Source organism: Heterodontus francisci, chromosome 18, assembly GCF_036365525.1.
Source record: "Heterodontus francisci isolate sHetFra1 chromosome 18, sHetFra1.hap1, whole genome shotgun sequence".
Taxonomy (NCBI): Eukaryota; Metazoa; Chordata; class Chondrichthyes; order Heterodontiformes; family Heterodontidae; genus Heterodontus; species Heterodontus francisci.
This window is the reverse complement of record NC_090388.1, coordinates 45,336,826-45,354,171: the sequence shown is the minus strand read 5'-3', so window position 1 is coordinate 45,354,171 and position 17,346 is coordinate 45,336,826. Positions and strand designations below refer to the sequence as shown.

Sequence of the window (17,346 nt, the reverse complement as noted above, 5' to 3'; positions counted from 1 at the left end):
AATATGCTTCCACCTTTTCAGAGCATTCCAGATCACAACTCGCTGCATAAAAATATTTTTTCTTTTGCTGCCTCTGGTTCATTTTCAAATACCTTAAATTTGTGTCCACTGGTTACTGACTCTTATCACTAGAAACAAATTCTCCTTATTTATCAAAACTCTTCATGATTTTGAACAGCTAAGAGTCATGATCATGGTAAATTCGGATACATTGATCTTCCGTTGCAAGTTTTTGTAGTGGCAGGTTCCAATTTATACCCTTCTTCAAAGCTGACAACTTATATTTGTGGTATCCTTACTGGAGAAAAATGTGCCAAAAGTACTTAAAACATGAATGCTAAGCCATAGAAATTATGGAGGTATTAGTAGGGCTGACTGAAAATTGCTCAGAGCATTTTTTGTTTAAGGTCTTCGAGGAGGAGCAGGAAGTGGATACAAGAAGGGGTGTGTGGAGGAAATTCCAGAACTCAGAACTTCAGCCAATGAAGGCATAGCCAATGGTGGTATAAATGGAGGGGAGCGGGGCTGATGCACAAGAGCCAGAATCAGAGGCACAAGAATTTGGAGCCGTGTCAGAGGGTTGCGGTTGTAGAACTGGAGATGTTTACAGAGATAGTGAGGATTGAGCCATGATGGGATTTAAACACGGGGGAGAATGTTAAATTGAAAGCATTGGGGTCTGACAGCCAGTATAGCCAGCAAGGACAGATCTGATGGGAGAGGGGACAGGATACAGGCAGCAAGGTTATGGATCAGCTGAGGTTTACAGAGGGTAGAGGATGGAAGACAAGCCAGGAGAGCAATCTAATGGTTGACTCTGGAAGTGGCAAAGGCATGGATGAGTGTTGCAGCAACAGATGGGTGTGGTTAGGGCAACAGAAGGTGGGGAGAGGGGCTCGATGTTACAAAGGTGAAAGCAGTCATTGTGATGGAGAGGTTATTGTGTTGGAAGCGGAGCTCACGGTTGAATAGGATAAAAGTTGCCAACAGTTTGGTGTAGCTTGACACAGTGGCAAACGAAGGGATAGAAATCAGTTGCACGAGTACAGAGTTTATGATGGGGGCCAAAGATGTTGGCTTCATGTCTTCCCAATGTTTAACTGGAGAAAACCATGGCTCATTCAAAATTGGATGGCATATGAGCAGTCTGACAACAGAGGGGCATAAGAGGGTTTGAGCAGAGCTGGATATCATCAGCACACATATGGAATGTGATCCCATGGGGGTAATTTCAACCACTTCCAGGATGGGCAGGACAGTATTGGGGTGAGGGAGTTAAAAAAAACTGTCACAATTACGCCTACTTCCAGTTTAACTGAGGCCAATTTGGAGTTGGACGAGTCATCTGCTCCCAAGAGACAGGTCACCAATTACAATATTTAAATAAAGTTGTGAGCCTCAGATTATGATACCAATGAAACATTGCAGGATTTGGTTTTAGTTGAACACAACCAAATTTCAGCAAAGCAGATTTCACCAAGAAATATCACACCCTGGAAGCATCATTAAGGCCATAGACACATTTGTTCAGTTTCCATAGTTTTCCTTCTGCATCTACTGCCTCCTTAGGTGGTTTCAGAAATACTTCTCTCTGAAAAGTATCATCCTGCAAAATGGCAGCTTTTATGTCGATTGATCTATACTCCCATGACTATGTGACCAAAAGAGCTAAAAAGATTCAAGATTGCATCTTGGCCATCATCCTGAAGATTCAAACAATATTTAAACTTGCCAGTAACTTTTTCTGCACATCCCCACAATTGTTGCACCCTCCACTTATTAAACCCCTCTGGAATACACGTCACCCGAGTACCTACACAGGGCAACTAGCCTTTGGATGCGATAGTTCTGTCTGTGCATTGTGATCGGTCACATTACCACTTTCCAACCCTTGATCTACCATAATAAAAGCAAAATACTGCAGATGCTGGAAATCTGAAATAAAAACAAGAAATGCTGGAAGTACTCAGCAGGTCTGGCAGCATCTGTGCAGAGAGAAGCAGAGTTAACGTTTCAGGTCAGAGACCCTTCTTCAGAACTGACAAATATTAGAAATGTAAAGGGTTTTAAGCAAGTAAAGCAGGGGTGGGGCAAGAGATAACAAAGGTCAACGTGTTGATAGGACAGGGTCACGGAGAATAACTGACCAGAAGGTCATGGAACAAAGGCAAACGGTATGTTAATGGTGTGCTGAAAGACAAAGCGTTAGTACAGAGAGGGTGTGAATGACTGTAAAGCACACAGCACTCCAAGCACAAACATAAAAAAACACATTAAGAAAACCAAAACAGTGGGTAAGCACAATGGAAACAAAAACTGAAAAACCTAAAATAAAATAATCAAATAAAAAAGGAAAAAGAAAAAAATAACTAAGCATAAAAAGGGGGACCTGTCATGCTCTGAAATTACTGAACTCAATGTTCAGTCCGGCAGACTGTAGTGTGCCTAATCAGTAAATGAGGTGCTGTTCCTCAAGCTTGTGTTGATGTTTGTTGGAACAGTGCAGCAACCCCAGGACAGAGATGTGAGCATGAGAGCGGGGGGGAGGGGGGGGGGGGGGTTGAAATGGCAAGCAACCAGAAGCTCAGGGTCATGCTTATGGACTGAGTGGAGGTGTTCCACTAAGCGGTCACCTAATCTGCGTTTGGTCTCCCCAATGTAGAGGAGACCACATTGTGAGCAGCGAATACAGTATACTACATTGAAAGAAGTACAAGTAAATCGCTGCTTCACCTGAAAGGAGTGTTTGGGGCCTTGGATAGTGAGGAGAGAGGAGGTAAATGGGCAGGTATTACACCTCCTGCGATTGCAGGGGCAGGTGCCATGGGAAGGGGACGAGGTGGTGGGAGTAATGGAGGAGTGGACCAGGGTGTCGCGGAGGGAACAATCCCTTTGGAATGCTGACAGGGGAAGATGCGTTTGGTAGTGGCATCACGCTGGATGTGACGTAAGTGGCGGAGAATGATCCTTTGGATCTGGAGGATGGTGGGGTGGAAAGTGAGGACAAGGGGAACCCTATCACGGTTCTGGGAGGGAGGGGAAGGAGTGAGGGTAGAGGTGCAGGAAGTGGGCCGGACATGGTTGAGGGCCCTGTCAACGATAGTGGGGGGGGGGGGTTCCTCGTTTGAGAAAAAAGGAAGACATATCAGAAGCACTGTCGTGGAAGGTAGCATTATCAGAGCAGATGCATCAGAGATGGAGAAACTGGAAGAATGGAATGGAGTCCTTACAGGCGGCAGAGTGTGAAGAAGTGTAGTCGAGGTAGCTGTGGGAGTTGGTGGGCTTATAATGAATATTAGTAGACAGCCTATCCCCAGAGATGGAGACAGAAAAGTCAAGGAAGGGAAGGGAAGTGTCGGAGATGGACCATGTGAAGGAGAGAGAAAGGTGGAAATTAGAAGCAAAGTTAATAAAGTTTTCTAGTTCCGGGTGGGAGCAGGAAACGGCACCGATACAGTCATCAATGTACCAGAAAAAAAAAGAGTTGGGGGTGGGGGCCTGAGTAGGACTGGAACAAGGAATGTTCGACATATCCCACAAAAAGACAGGCATAACCGGGACCCATGCGGGTACCCATAGCAACACCTTTTACTTGGAGGAAGTGAGTGGAGCTGAAGGAGAAGTTGTTCAATGTGAGACCAAGTTCAGCCAGGTGGAAGAGAGTGATGGTGGATGGGGACTGGTTGGGCCTCTGTAAATCCTTGATCTGCCATAATCTGTTCCTCAGGACCTTCATCACAAAACACATGAGCATCTGAAGTATAAAGTGCATCATTTCTTTCTATCAGCTGCTTAAATTCTGAGATTTTATAATCAATCCTTATTGTGAGGAATTAACCTTAACAGTTTGATTTCCATGCTTGATAACTACTGTTTTACCATCACGACCTATTACCTTACTCAGGCCTTTACATTCCCTATGAGCCTCTCTTTTATTTTATTTTTTTTTAAATTTAGAGATACAGCACTGAAACAGGCCCTTCGGCCCACCGAGTCTGTGCCGACCAACAACCACCCATTTATACTAATCCTACATTAACCCCATATTCTTTACCACATCCCCACCATTCTCCTACCACCTACCTACACTAGGGGCAATTTACAACAGCCAATTTACCTATCAACCTGCAAGTCTTTGGAGGTGGGAGGAAACCGGAGCACCCAGCGGAAACCCACGCAGACACAGGGAGAACTTGCAAACCCCGCACAGGCAGTACCCAGAGCTGAACTCGGGCCGCTGGAGCTGTGAGGCTGCGGTGCTAACCACTGCGCCACTGTGCATCAAATCTACTGAATTAAATTCTAAGATGGCCTTATATGATGCCTTAGAACTCTCAGAATTTTCTCCGAGTCCCCAGCCCTGATGAAAGCCTGTCTCCCTGCATGTAAAGCATTCAACTGTGCAGAAAATAAAAATTGAAATGTAGTAACTTCGAGAGCAGGAGGACTGTCACACAGTACAGAAGGCAATTTGGGATTCCGCCTATAGACTATCAGGACTATACCCCACAACCATCTGAAGCAAATTCTTTGCATGAACCGCCCATGCCAGGGGAGTTGTCAACTTGCAGTTTGATTGGTCAGCTAAGATTTTATGCAGCATTTCATCGATCACCGCGTGATTCCTTTCACAGAGCCCACTGTTGAAAGGACTTTCAGCTGTGGTATTCATGACTATAAGGCTTATGTTTTCACACATCTCTGAACTCATCATAAGCAAATTATCAGTCAGAAACCTAGCTGGTGCCCCAAGTCACCTATCCATTTGACTTTACCTATAATCATCCTTGCTATGTATTACTGTAGAAAGATTAAATCTGATTACCAGGTCTACAAAATATAGAATGAAAATATTTCTGTCTATGTCCTAAACTTTTAAATCCATGGCAACTACCTCGTTAAAGTCACATGCCAATGGAAGGCTTATAACAGGATGCGACGGCAACCTCCGATACTTTTACAGATTTCACACTTTCCACTAATCTCTTCTATTATCCCTGTATAGTCTTCAATCACACCTGCATCTTTTAGAAGGGTTTTTAAAATCTTTAAGGAAGGAAGGGTGAGCAAATTGTCTGTGTAACTAAGACAATTTGCTTTTACTCTCTGATTCTTATCACCTGATGCCATTAATACTTCTCTAACACTGACTAGAAACATCAGGTTTTGTTAAGGGGATACGATAGTGCCCTGACTGGATAAACTACAAATCTACTGACTTTTCAAAAACATTTGCCTTATCATGCTTCATATCAAGTTTCATTTGTGCCTTTTTCATTTAAGGTTTACGCAACAGTAATGATATCTCACTAGAGACTACATCAGTGCTGATAAAGTGGCTTACTCCAGCTATTTTACATTTGAATTACAACTCTCCTCAGTAATTTCATGTATTGTCATCACCAAACCTAAAGCAAGTAGTATATACTTATATACTTCTTAACCTTGCCTCAATCCTCACTAGAGTGAATCCAAGTGACATTTTAACCAATTTGCTCCACATACTGGCAGCATGCAAGCACTATCTAACACAGCACAGTTGAATGAATCCACAACTAACACATTCATCACAGAACTAAAACTCATGACTAGTACAATTCATTCAGATTCATCATTATCTTCCTCTTCTGCTTCAGAATTCTGTCTCATGTGTCATTTTGAGGACTCTGCCCCTCCACTTTGGGCAGTTCATTGCATAATGATACTTTGAGTCACACCTGTAGAACCTATTAACTGTTCTTGAGCATTCCTGGGATCCATTTGTCTATTATTGCTGTTCCAATTCTGTCTTCTGCTGTAATAGCCAAATATGCTAAAAGTGCTTCCATCCTCATTCCTCCTACCTTTAACTTTTCCATTGCACTGGTGCCTGCATCCAGTATCTGAACCATTTCAAAATCCAATCACTGAGTCCTTCATTCTTTGTGTCACTGCAGAATGCCCCATTTGTTCCAAGACTGCCAGAAATGACTGTTTCCCCAGAGATGTTCATAAGGCAGCCGACATCCAAGAGAGCCCTTTTCCAAGAACCGAACTCCAGTTAAAATCAGGAGCATGTCCATATGCGACACCCTAGCACAATCTAGCAATTTAAATGCTAGTACTTAACCAGGGATCTCCAAATTCAATTTCCTCAATCTTCTATAAAGTCTGTTAAAGTCCATGATATATTCCTCCATTAATAACAATCTGATTTCCGAAATCTATCAAAGTCTGACCATGCCTCATAGGCATTTAATAGATCATCTTTCTTGTTAATCTCATCCAAGGATTTGAACAGAAGATCCAAACTTTCATCAGTATCCAACTGATGAGCATTCAGTTCACAAAATACTTTACTTCTGATATTACTTTTGGTAGGAAGTGACAATGCCAAGGAGTGTCAGGAGTGTGATGGAATACTCTCCACTTGCCTGGATGGGTGCAGCTCCAACAACACTCAAGAAGCTCGACACCATCCAGGACAAAGCAGCCCGCTTAATTGGCACCCCATCTACAAACATTCACTTCCTCCACCGCCAACGCACAGTGGCAGCAGTGTGTACCGTCTACAAGATACATTGCAGCAATGCACCAAGGCTCCTTAGACAGCACCTTCCAAACCCGCAACATCTACCACCTAGAAGGACAAGGGCAGCAAATGCATGGGATCACCACCACCTGCAAGTTCCCCTCCAAGTCACACACCATCCTGACTTGGAACTATATCGCCGTTCCTTCACTGTCGCTGGGTCAAAATCGTGGAACTCCCTTCCTAACAGCACTGTGGGTGTACCTACCTCACTTGGATTGCAGCAGTTCAAGAAGGTAGCTCACCACCACCTTCTCAAGGGCAATTCAGGATGGGCAATAAATGCTGACCTAGCCAGCGACGCCCATGAATGAATAAAAAAAAAACCTTGTTTCCTCTTTGGTCCACAGATCCACTTCATTCTAACATTGGTCATATGGTTCTGACTCAGAACATCGGAGGATAATCATACCCTGACAATTTACACTTGCTTTCAGCTATTTTTCACAATAGCCAGTGGGATTTCAGATTGCTATGTGATTTTTTTTCTCAGTTTCCAACCTTCACCTTTAGGCAACCATTCTCTGCTACCAAGTTATATTCCAGAAAGCTTGTTGTTGAAGGATTATGCTGCAGCCAATCTTTACTCAGTCTCGCATTTATTTTACAAAGTAAAAAGATTACAAAGATGCAGTTCCTCACATACACTCAAGTGAGACCCAAATTAACACCCTCCACCTGCATATGATTAAGCACAATTAACAGTCACAAAATATAAACCTGATGTACATGAGCTTAGACAGATGTACCAAAGGAATGGGGCAAATTTATTTATAATTTATTTATATAATATAATTTAATATGATATACTAATGAACAGAATTTATCAAGTTAGAAGACAAGACTTCTGCTCACCCAGGTCTCAGTCCCAATAATATTGGTTTTAAGTTCACACCCTTGACATTTTACAAATGGATACCACACATCAGTCAATAATTGAGCTTTTGTTGATTTAAGGCAGCTCCATTTGTTATTTTTGTGAGGTCAACTTTACCCAATCCTGCTATTATAGAGCCACACAGAGGGAAGCACCAAATTACCTTGAGAAAACAAAAAAATGATCAGGGCATTTCAAGACCAATTGAAATAGGCATTCCGTTTTTGACAAATAAGTTTGACTTTTCAAAACGAAATAAAATCCAATTTTACTTTAAAATGCACTTTCCTATTGAATAGAAACTCTGCAGAAATTTTCATTGAAAAACACAGAATACACTTTTTTTTTAGGAAGGTGCAAGTGACCATGATTGAGATTATAAAACACAAAACACTGCAGAAAAAAGAAACAACTTCCCCCAGAAGTTAGAATTCGTAACACTTGAGAGGTTTTTCTACTTTTTAAAAAATCAAAAAAGAGCAAGAAATCCCAGCAATATACTAATTATGTCTGCTGCAAGGAACTAAATACACTATAGCCTTTTTACGTGGCACCTAGAAATTCTTAAATGATTGTTGAGAGTCAATTTATTTAGCAGCAATGTGAAGACTGGTTAGTCTCATTCTCGCAGTTCTCTAACTGCAGAGCAGAGACTCCGATAGGTACCATAAAATGCTGCATTAGATTGATCACTGACATTTACCCATCAGAATTGCAACATTTGTGATGCTGAGTTTTTTTTTAAAGAAAATAAAACATCCTTCCATTAAAAGAAAGTTTCAAAGTTGACAGCCATTAAGCTTTCTTTAACCTTTCCTACACTGTGTATATAATATACTGTAAATACTGGCAACTTGGTAGAGACTATCGTCACAAAATGTTCCAACTGACTCAATGTCTTAGCAACCCACCAGTTAATGAAGCTTAAAAGAATACCCTCTCTTACAATTAGATCATCGGTGAATAACCTCTATGCAAATTTGAGGTTTATTGGTGCTTTTCTTTAAAAAAATACACTTTAAAAATAACAACAGAGTCCTCATTTGGGTTGCTGAGGGATATGATGTTACGAAAGTGCCTCTCTGTTTTGTTAATATATTTTTTGAGGATTCATTTTTGAAAGATTGAAGAAATGTTAAATTTTGGAGTTTTCAAAGGGGGTCATGTAAAGGCCACTTGACTTTAAAAAACAGTCCCTGGAAAAAAAAAAATTTTTTTTAAAAAGGGGCACTGAGAGGTCTTGAGGAAAACAAGCCTTTCTGGGAAACCACCTGACTTCCAGCTCAATAAACAACAGAGAACTTTGGACACCTGGAGAGGTTGTTTACAAAGAAGTGACAGGTCAAGACAGTTTCATTTTTGAATTGTTTTGACTGTATAAAAAGGAACAGAACTTCCAAGGAGAGAAGAGAATTCTCAAGGAAGGAGAGAAGACCACAACCCAGCTCAGCTTTCCAGCACCCCTCTAAAAGACCCTGAGACGTCCACTGTGTCAACCCATCTCATCTCCTGTGTTTGAAGAAAAGCCTGCTAAACTAAATATCAATGCCACCTGCAAAGAACTGTTCTAAAAGATCCCAGTGACCCATCTACGTGTACTTGGAGGCCAAACTGTGCGTTAGTTTTGGAACACAACATTTCTCATCTGCTGTTTCTTCAAGAATGAGCAAATATTCAGCCCAAGTGTTTCTTTTTGTCTGTAATAGAGCTCTAAAAACAAAAATCCCTTTATTTTTCCGGTTAACGGAGTATGTATGTGCGCGTGTGAGAGTATGAGGGGCTAAGGTAAAAAGGAACTTTAATACTTCAATCTGTGGGTTTATGCTTTACTTCATTACTGGTTAAGACTTGTTTTTAATAAACAACAAAATTATCAGTTTATTATAAGAAACCTGGTTGGTGTATTTTATTCTGAGATAAAAATAGAGTCAATGATTAGGATCAGTAAGTAGGAAAACATTTAAATAGATCTTGTGACCCATGGAGAAGTGGAACTAGAATAAACTGCACTTCTCTCGCCTCAGTCACAACAATGGAAAGAGAGCTTTGTCTAACTCACTACAGCAAATGAATCTTAGCCAGTTGAGATCAAAGCAACATTGATCAGAAGTTACTATATAATTCATGATTCAATAACATGATTAAAATGTTAAATATTTAGATAACTATGAGTTAATCAAGGCCAATCAGAATTACTTTCTATAGAAAAGATCATTCTTCAGCAACCTTACAAAATTATTGAGAAATAGCAAAGAGGATAGAGAACAGTTTCAGTGGACGTAGTTTATATAGATTTTCTAAAAAAACATTTGATAAGGTACTACATAAGAGACTTATGACAAAGATAATAGCACATGGAATTAAGGAGAATGTTAGCATATGCACGGAATGATGCTTGAAGGGCAAAAAGCACAGGGCTAAAAGGAAATTTCTCAGACTGTACAAATGTGGTGAGTTGTGTTCCATGGATTCTGTGTTAATGCTGTTATTATTCTAACATCATGGCCAGATGAGTGGAAAATGGAGTTCAATATAGAAACATTTTAAGTAATATATTTTGGAAAAGGGAAACAAAATATAGCTTAAATGGGAAAAAAAATAAAAGGAGTCGAGTAGAACAACCTGTATGCAGATGCACAGATTAGTAAAGGTGCCTACACAAATAGATAATTCTATGTTTTCTCAGCCAATAGAATGCACAGATATGAGCGAGAATATGGAAGGTGCAACTAGATTTTCTTTAAAATAATGGAAATTTTTAATTCATCTGGCTTGAAGATGAATAGAAAGTAACATGTTAGGCTTGTATCAGAACATTTTTTTATTATCGGAGTGAATAGGCGTAGGATAAGAAATTCTAAGGTTGACAGGATTTACTCAATGCATTAGTATTTTATATAGAGACATCCTTTGATTGATTTAGTGATGCAAAATATTTGCAAAACAACTAAAAACTGAAGAGAATAATTTCTTCAATGTAAATAAGCGTTAGGTTTTAAACGTAGAGACATGAATAGGCATTTAGCCCCTTGAACTTATTCAGCCATTCAATAAAGTTAAGTCTGATCTGCAACTAAACTCAATATATCCACCTCTGACCATATCCCTTCATACCTTTGGATAACAAATATCTATCAAACTCAGTTTTAAAGTTAACAGCTGATCTATTATCAATTGCCGTTTGCAGAAGAGTTCCAACTTCTACCACCCTTTGTGCATAGAAGTGTTTCCTAATTTATCTCCTGAAAAGTCTGGCTCTACTGTTAAGACTATGCCCCCTAGTTCTAGCCTCCCAAATCAAATAGTTTCCCTCCATCTACCCTATCTTAATATCTTAAAAACTTCAATCAAATCACCCCTTAACCTACTAAATTCCAAGAAATACAACCCTAGTTTGTGTAATCTCTTAGTAATTTAACCCTTGGAATCTAGGTATCATTCTGGTAAACCCATGCTGCACTCCCTCCAAGGCTAATATATCCCTCTTAAGGTGTGGTGCACAGAATTGCTCACAGTACTCCAGGTGTGGTCTAACCAGGGCTTTGTATAGCTGAAGCATGGCTTCTACCTGCTTGTATTCTAAGCAATTAAACTTTTTAGATTATTTCCTGTACCTGTTCATGACATTTTAATGATCTATGTATGTGGACCTCCACTGTTTCTAGCTTTTCATCATTTAGAAAGCAGAGTGTTCTTCCTTTTTAGGTCCAAATTAGATGCTCTCACATTTGCCTAAATTGAAGTCCATTTGTCACAGTTTTGCCCATTCACTTAATTAATATCTCTAATTTTCTGCTTCCACCTGCACTGCTTACAATGCTGCCCATCTTTGTCCTATCAGCAAATTTGGATATGTGACTTTCTATTCCATCATAAGTTGTTAATAAATATGGTGAATAGTTGAATACATTGAAATCGAGATAGTCCACTTTTCTTCAGAAGTCTTTTAAAGATGTCTTGCTAGTCTGAGATTCTCTCCACCACCAACACCCCACCACCCCCCCCCCAACATAAATCAGCGAAATGGATTTTGCTGTGGTCTCTCCCCCTGCCACAGAGATAATAGATGTCTTGAAATTGTAAAGGTGCATCATCCTCATTTCAAGTGAGCTGTTTGTCAATTTCAGATGCTGGAAATTGACCTGATTTAAAGGAGAGGGTCTTCCATAACAAGATTACTGTAATAAAATATTGAAGCCCCTTTTTGAGAGGCAGAAAGAGGAGTAATGAAAAAACACAGGTGTACTTCGTTTTATTGCAGGCTCACATGGGAGCCTGGTTCTAGTCTTGCAACACCTGCGGTAAAACCCTATCTATAAGCCACATCAGCGTATAATATGCACCCAAATCTTTTCATTGTCTTACATTAACCATACTCGAGTAAAAGTTACAACTATAGGAACAGGAGTAGGCCATTCAGCCCCTGGAGTCTGTTCTGGCATTGTTAGATTGTGATTGATCTCGAGCTTATCTCCATTATCCCATCTCTGTTTGATGACCCTTAATACCCTTGCCTTATAAAAATTTATTAATCTCAGTTTTGACATTTTCAATTGACAATTGATGCCCCCTCGCACCTCTCCTCCCCACCTTTCCACCCAGCCTCAACAGTTTTTTGTGGGGGAGACAGTTCCAGATTTCCACAACCCCTTGTGTGAAGAAGTGCTTCCTGACATCATCCCTGAACAACCTACCTCTAATTTTAAGGTTATGCCCCCCTTGTTCTGGACTCTCCCATCCCACCACCAGAGGAAATAGTTTCTCTCTGTCAACCCTATAAAATTGTTCAATCATCTTAAACACCAATTCGATCACCCCTTAATCTTCCATACTCAAGGGAATACAAGCCTAGTCTGTGCAACCTGTCCTCATAATTTAACTCAATTACCTGTTGTGTTGTGTGTAGAATAGTGCATAGAATCACCCAGAAGAGATTCATCCTGCCCAGCTTGCCTGTTCCAATGGTAGTCCTCCCATCGAAACTATCCGTTCCTATCTCCCTGCTCGTCTGCCATATTGCTTAACATCTTTCTCCATCCATTGAAATACCACCATGGACTCGGCTTCAGTGCCTACTTGTATGTGTTGAGAACAGTGCATTTGCTTTACAGAGCTGACATACACAAGAGTTCTGGCCTCAGTGCCAGCACAGTAAGCTACATGCGCTGGTGCTGAGGCTTCAGCAGGTGCTGGGACCCACATGAAGTGATGGCTTTTGCCAACTGGGGCGGCACAGTGGTTAGCACCGCAGACTCACAGCTCCAGCGACCCGGATTCAGTTCTGGGTACTGCGTGTGCGGAGTTTGCAAGTTCTCCCTGTGACCGCGTGGGTTTCCGCCGGGTGTTCCGGTTTCCTCCCACAGCCAAAGACTTGCAGGTTGTTAGGTCAATTGGCCATTGTAAATTGCCCCTAGTGTAGGTAGGTGGTAGGAGAATTGACGAAAGTTAGGGATGTGGTAGGGAATATGGGATTAAGGTAGGATTAGTATAAATGGGTGGTTGATGGTCGGCACAGACTCGGTGGGCCGAAGGGCCTGTTTCAGTGCTGTATCGCTCATGACTCTATTCAAACCAGTGATCTTTTCTACAAGTTCCATATCATAGCTGTTTCCAATGCTTAGCAACACCTTTCACTAACCCTGTTGCAATTTATGCAGGTGCAATGTCCACACTATACAAATGTAAATTCCCATAAAACAAATGGATAATGGTGTGGTAAAATGCAGTAAAATTGCATGTCATTTAATTAATTAAAGTCTTCACTTTTATACTCTAAAGCAAAAAGCAGACTATTCCATTAGCTTCCCCCTGCACCCCCTTCCCATGCACCCCCCCCCACCCCCTTACAGCCCCCTTCCCAGCTCCCCCTCACACCCCCTCCTCCCACCGGCATCCTCCTACCCCTGTGTAGGGGCCCTAACAACCCCACTGCCTTGTGGGCATCTCGGGAGAGACCAAGGCTAAGGGAGTAAACCCTAACAGAAAATACGGAGCGGATCCCTGTAGGCGGTCATGTGACACCTTTGGCATGTTTCCGGCAGTTCCTGCAGCCATACCGGTGCCAAACGTCGTGCTCTGCACTCCTTTGGACCCCACCAGAAAGGCCGAGAGGGGGGTTTTGACACTTGGGCAACTCTCAACCTCCATACATTCACCCAGGCATGCGCCATGGAGAGGTCACTCCATAGTTGCCTCACAGCGACTGAAACAACACGGAAAGCAGCAGTTACGGGTTATAAGTCCAGCTCAATTGGCGTAGAGGTTGGGTGCCACGGGTTGCCTTTGTCGGTGGCAGAGGTCATTGCACCTCACTGGACAGCTACCGCCCGCCTCAAACCGGGCAGCCCCGTCAATAAGGTTCTGTCCCGCCACAGTCCACCTGCTTCAATGGGTTCTTGGAGCTCAGGGTCATAGCCCAAAAAGTAGACTGCAACACCGCACCAAACAACACGAAAAAAGGAAAGAAGGTACCAGCCCTTCGCTTTGCAAGCTGGAACTTCAGAACTATGTGTCCTGGCCTGTCGGAAGACCTTACACAAATCAACGATTCTCGGAAGACCGCCATCATTAACAACGAGCTCAGTAGACTCAATGTAGACATTGCAGCACTTCAGAAGACACGCCTCAATGCGAGTGGATCTCTAACAGAGCAAGACTACACTTCTTCTGGCAGGGTAGGGATCCTGAAGAACCAAGACAGCATGGAGTGGGCTTCGCCATCAGAAACTCCTTGCTCAGCATGATAGAGCCTCCCTCAAATGGCTCGGAACGCATACTGTCCATCCGACTGCTCACCGCCTCTGGTCCAGTACACCTACTCAGCACCTATGCTCCAACACTCTGCTTCTCACCTGAAGCTAAAGACCAGTTCTACGAGGAACTCCATAATATCATTAGTAGCATCCCCAACACTGAACACCTGTTCCTGCTGGGGGATTTTAATGCCAGGGTTGGGGCCGACCATGACTCATGGCCCTCCTGCCTTGGGCGCTATGGCGTTGGAAGGATGAATGAGAATGGACAGAGACTGCTTGAGTTATGTACCTATCATAACCTCTGCATCACCAACTCGTTCTTTCACACTAAACCCTGTCACCAGGTTTCATGGAGGCACCCAGGATCGTGTCATTCGCACCAGCTGGACCTCATCGTCAAAAGGCGAGCCTCCTTAAACAGTGTTCAAATCACACACAGCTTCCACAGTGCGGACTGAGACACCGACCACTCCCTGGTGTGCAGCAAGTTAGACTCAAACCAAAGAAGCTGCATCACTCCAAGCAGAAGGGCCACCCGCGCACCAACACGAGCAGTATTTCTCATCCACAGCTGTTACAAAAATTTCTAAAATAGAAACAAGAAATGCTGGAACCACTCAGCAGGTCTGGCAGCATCTGTGGAAAGAGAAGCAGAGTTAACGTTTCAGGTCAGTGACCCTTCATCGGAACAAAAATTTCTAAATTCACTTGTAAAAGCCCTTCAAAACACTCCCACAGGGGTTGCTGAGACCAAGTGGGCCCACATCAGAGACGCCATCTATGAGTCAGCTTTGACCACCTACGGCAAACGTGCGAAGAGGAATACAGACTGGTTTCAATCTCATATTGAAGAGCTGGAACATGTCATAGCTGCTAAGCGCATTGCACTGTTGAACTACAAGAAAGCCCCCAGCGAGTTAACATCCGTAGCACGTAAAGCAGCCAGAAGCACTGCACAAAGAACAGCCAGGCGCTGCGCAAATGACGACTGGCAATACCTATGCAGTCATATTCAGCTGGCCTCAGACACCAGAAACATCAGAGGAATGTATGATGGCATTAAGAGAGCTCTTGGGCCAACCATCAAGAAAATCGCACCTCTCAAATCTAAATCAGGGGACACAATCACTGACCAACGCAGACAAATGGACCGCTGGGTTGAGCACTACATAGAACTGTACTGCAGGGAGAATGTTGTCACTGAGACTGCCCTCCATGCAGCCCAGCCTCTACCAGTCATGGATGAGCTGGACGTACAGCCAACAAAATCGGAACTCAGTGATGCCATTGATTCTCTAGCCAGCGGAAAAGCCCCTGGGAAGGACAGCATTACCCCTGAAATATTCAAGAGTGCCAAGCCTGCTATACTCTCAGCACTACATGAACTGCTTTGCCTGTGCTGGGACGAGGGAGCAGTACCTCAGGACATGCGCGATGCCAATATCATCACCCTCTATAAAAACAAAGGTGACCGCGGTGACTGCAACAACTACCGTGGAATCTCCCTGCTCAGCATAGTGGGGAAAGTCTTTGCTCGAGTCGCTTTCAACAGACTCCAGAAGCTGGCCGAGCGCGTCTACCCTGAGGCACAGTGTGGCTTTCGTGCAGAGAGATCGACCATTGACATGCTGTTCTCCCTTCGTCAGATACAGGAGAAATGTCGCGAACAACAGATGCCCCTCTACATTGCTTTCATTGATCTCACCAAAGCCTTTGACCTCGTCAGCAGACGTGGTCTCTTCAGACTACTAGAAAAGATCGGATGTCCACCAAAGCTACTAAGTATCATCACCTCATTCCATGACAATATGAAAGGCACAATTCAGCATAGCGGCACCTCATCAGACCCCTTTCCTATCCTGAGTGGTGTGAAACAGGGCTGTGTTCTCGCACCCACACTGTTTGGGATTTTCTTCTCCCTGCTGCTCTCACATGCGTTCAAGTCTTCAGAAGAAGAAGGAATTTTCCTCCACACAAGATCAGGTGGCAGGTTGTTCAACCTTGCCCGTCTAAGAGCGAAGACCAAAGTACGGAAAGTCCTCATCAGGGAACTTCTCTTTGCTGACGATGCTGCTTTAACATCTCACACTGAAGAGTGTCTGCAGAGTCTCATCGACAGGTTTGTGGCTGCCTGCAACGAATTTGGCCTAACCACCAGCCTCAAGAAAACGAACATCATGGGACAGGACGTCAGAAAAGCTCCATCCATCAATATCGGTGACCACGCTCTGGAGGTGGTTCAAAAGTTCACCTACCTAGGCTCAACTATCACCAGTAACCTGTCTCTAGATGCAGAAATCAACAAGCGCATGGGAAAGGCTTCCACTGCTATGTCCAGACTGGCCAAGAGGGTGTGGGAAAATGGCGCACTGACATGGAACACAGAAGTCCGAATGTATCAGGCCTGTGTCCTCAGTACCTTGCTCTATGGCAGCAAGGCCTGGACAACGTATGTCAGCCAAGAGCGACGTCTCAATTCATTCCACCTTCGCTGCCTCCGGAGAATACTTGGCATCAGGTGGCAGGACCGTATCTTCAACAGAGAAGTCCTCGAGGCGGCCAACATCCCCAGCTTATACACACTACTGATTCAGCGGCGCTCGAGATGGCTTGGCCATGTGAGCCGCATGGAAGATGGCAGGATCCCCAAAGACACATTGTACAGCGAGTTCGCCACTGGTATCCACCGGCCGTCCATGTCTCCGTTTTAAAGACGTCTGCAAACGCGACATGAAGTCCTGTGACATTGATCACAAGTCGTGGGAGTCAGTTGCCAGCGATCGCCAGAACTGGCGGGCAGCCATAAAGGCGGGGCTTAAGTGTGGCGAGTCAAAGAGACTTAGCAGTTGGCAGGAAAAAAGACAGAAGCGCAAGGGGAGAGCCAACTGTGTAACAGCCCCGACAAACAAATTTTTCTGCAGCACCTGTGGAAGAGTCTGTCACTCTAGAATTGGCCTTTATAGCCACTCCAGGTACTGCTCCACAAACCACTGACCACCTCCAGGCGCTTACCCATTGTCTCTCGAGACAAGGAGGCCAAGGAAGATTGGCCAACATTGAAAACGTAGCCTATTTTTGGATCAGTGAGCAAAGCATTGCACATGTGGAAATAACAACTGCAATTTGCATTTATTTGGCACCTT

General features: G+C 43.3%; 1 protein-coding gene across 7 annotated transcripts in view; it reads right to left on the bottom strand.

The window, feature by feature from the left end:
• dusp16 (dual specificity phosphatase 16) overlaps positions 1–17,346 on the bottom strand; it is a 168,062-nt gene that overhangs the window by 139,752 nt on the left and 10,964 nt on the right. The gene's annotated exons all lie outside the window — the stretch shown is intronic.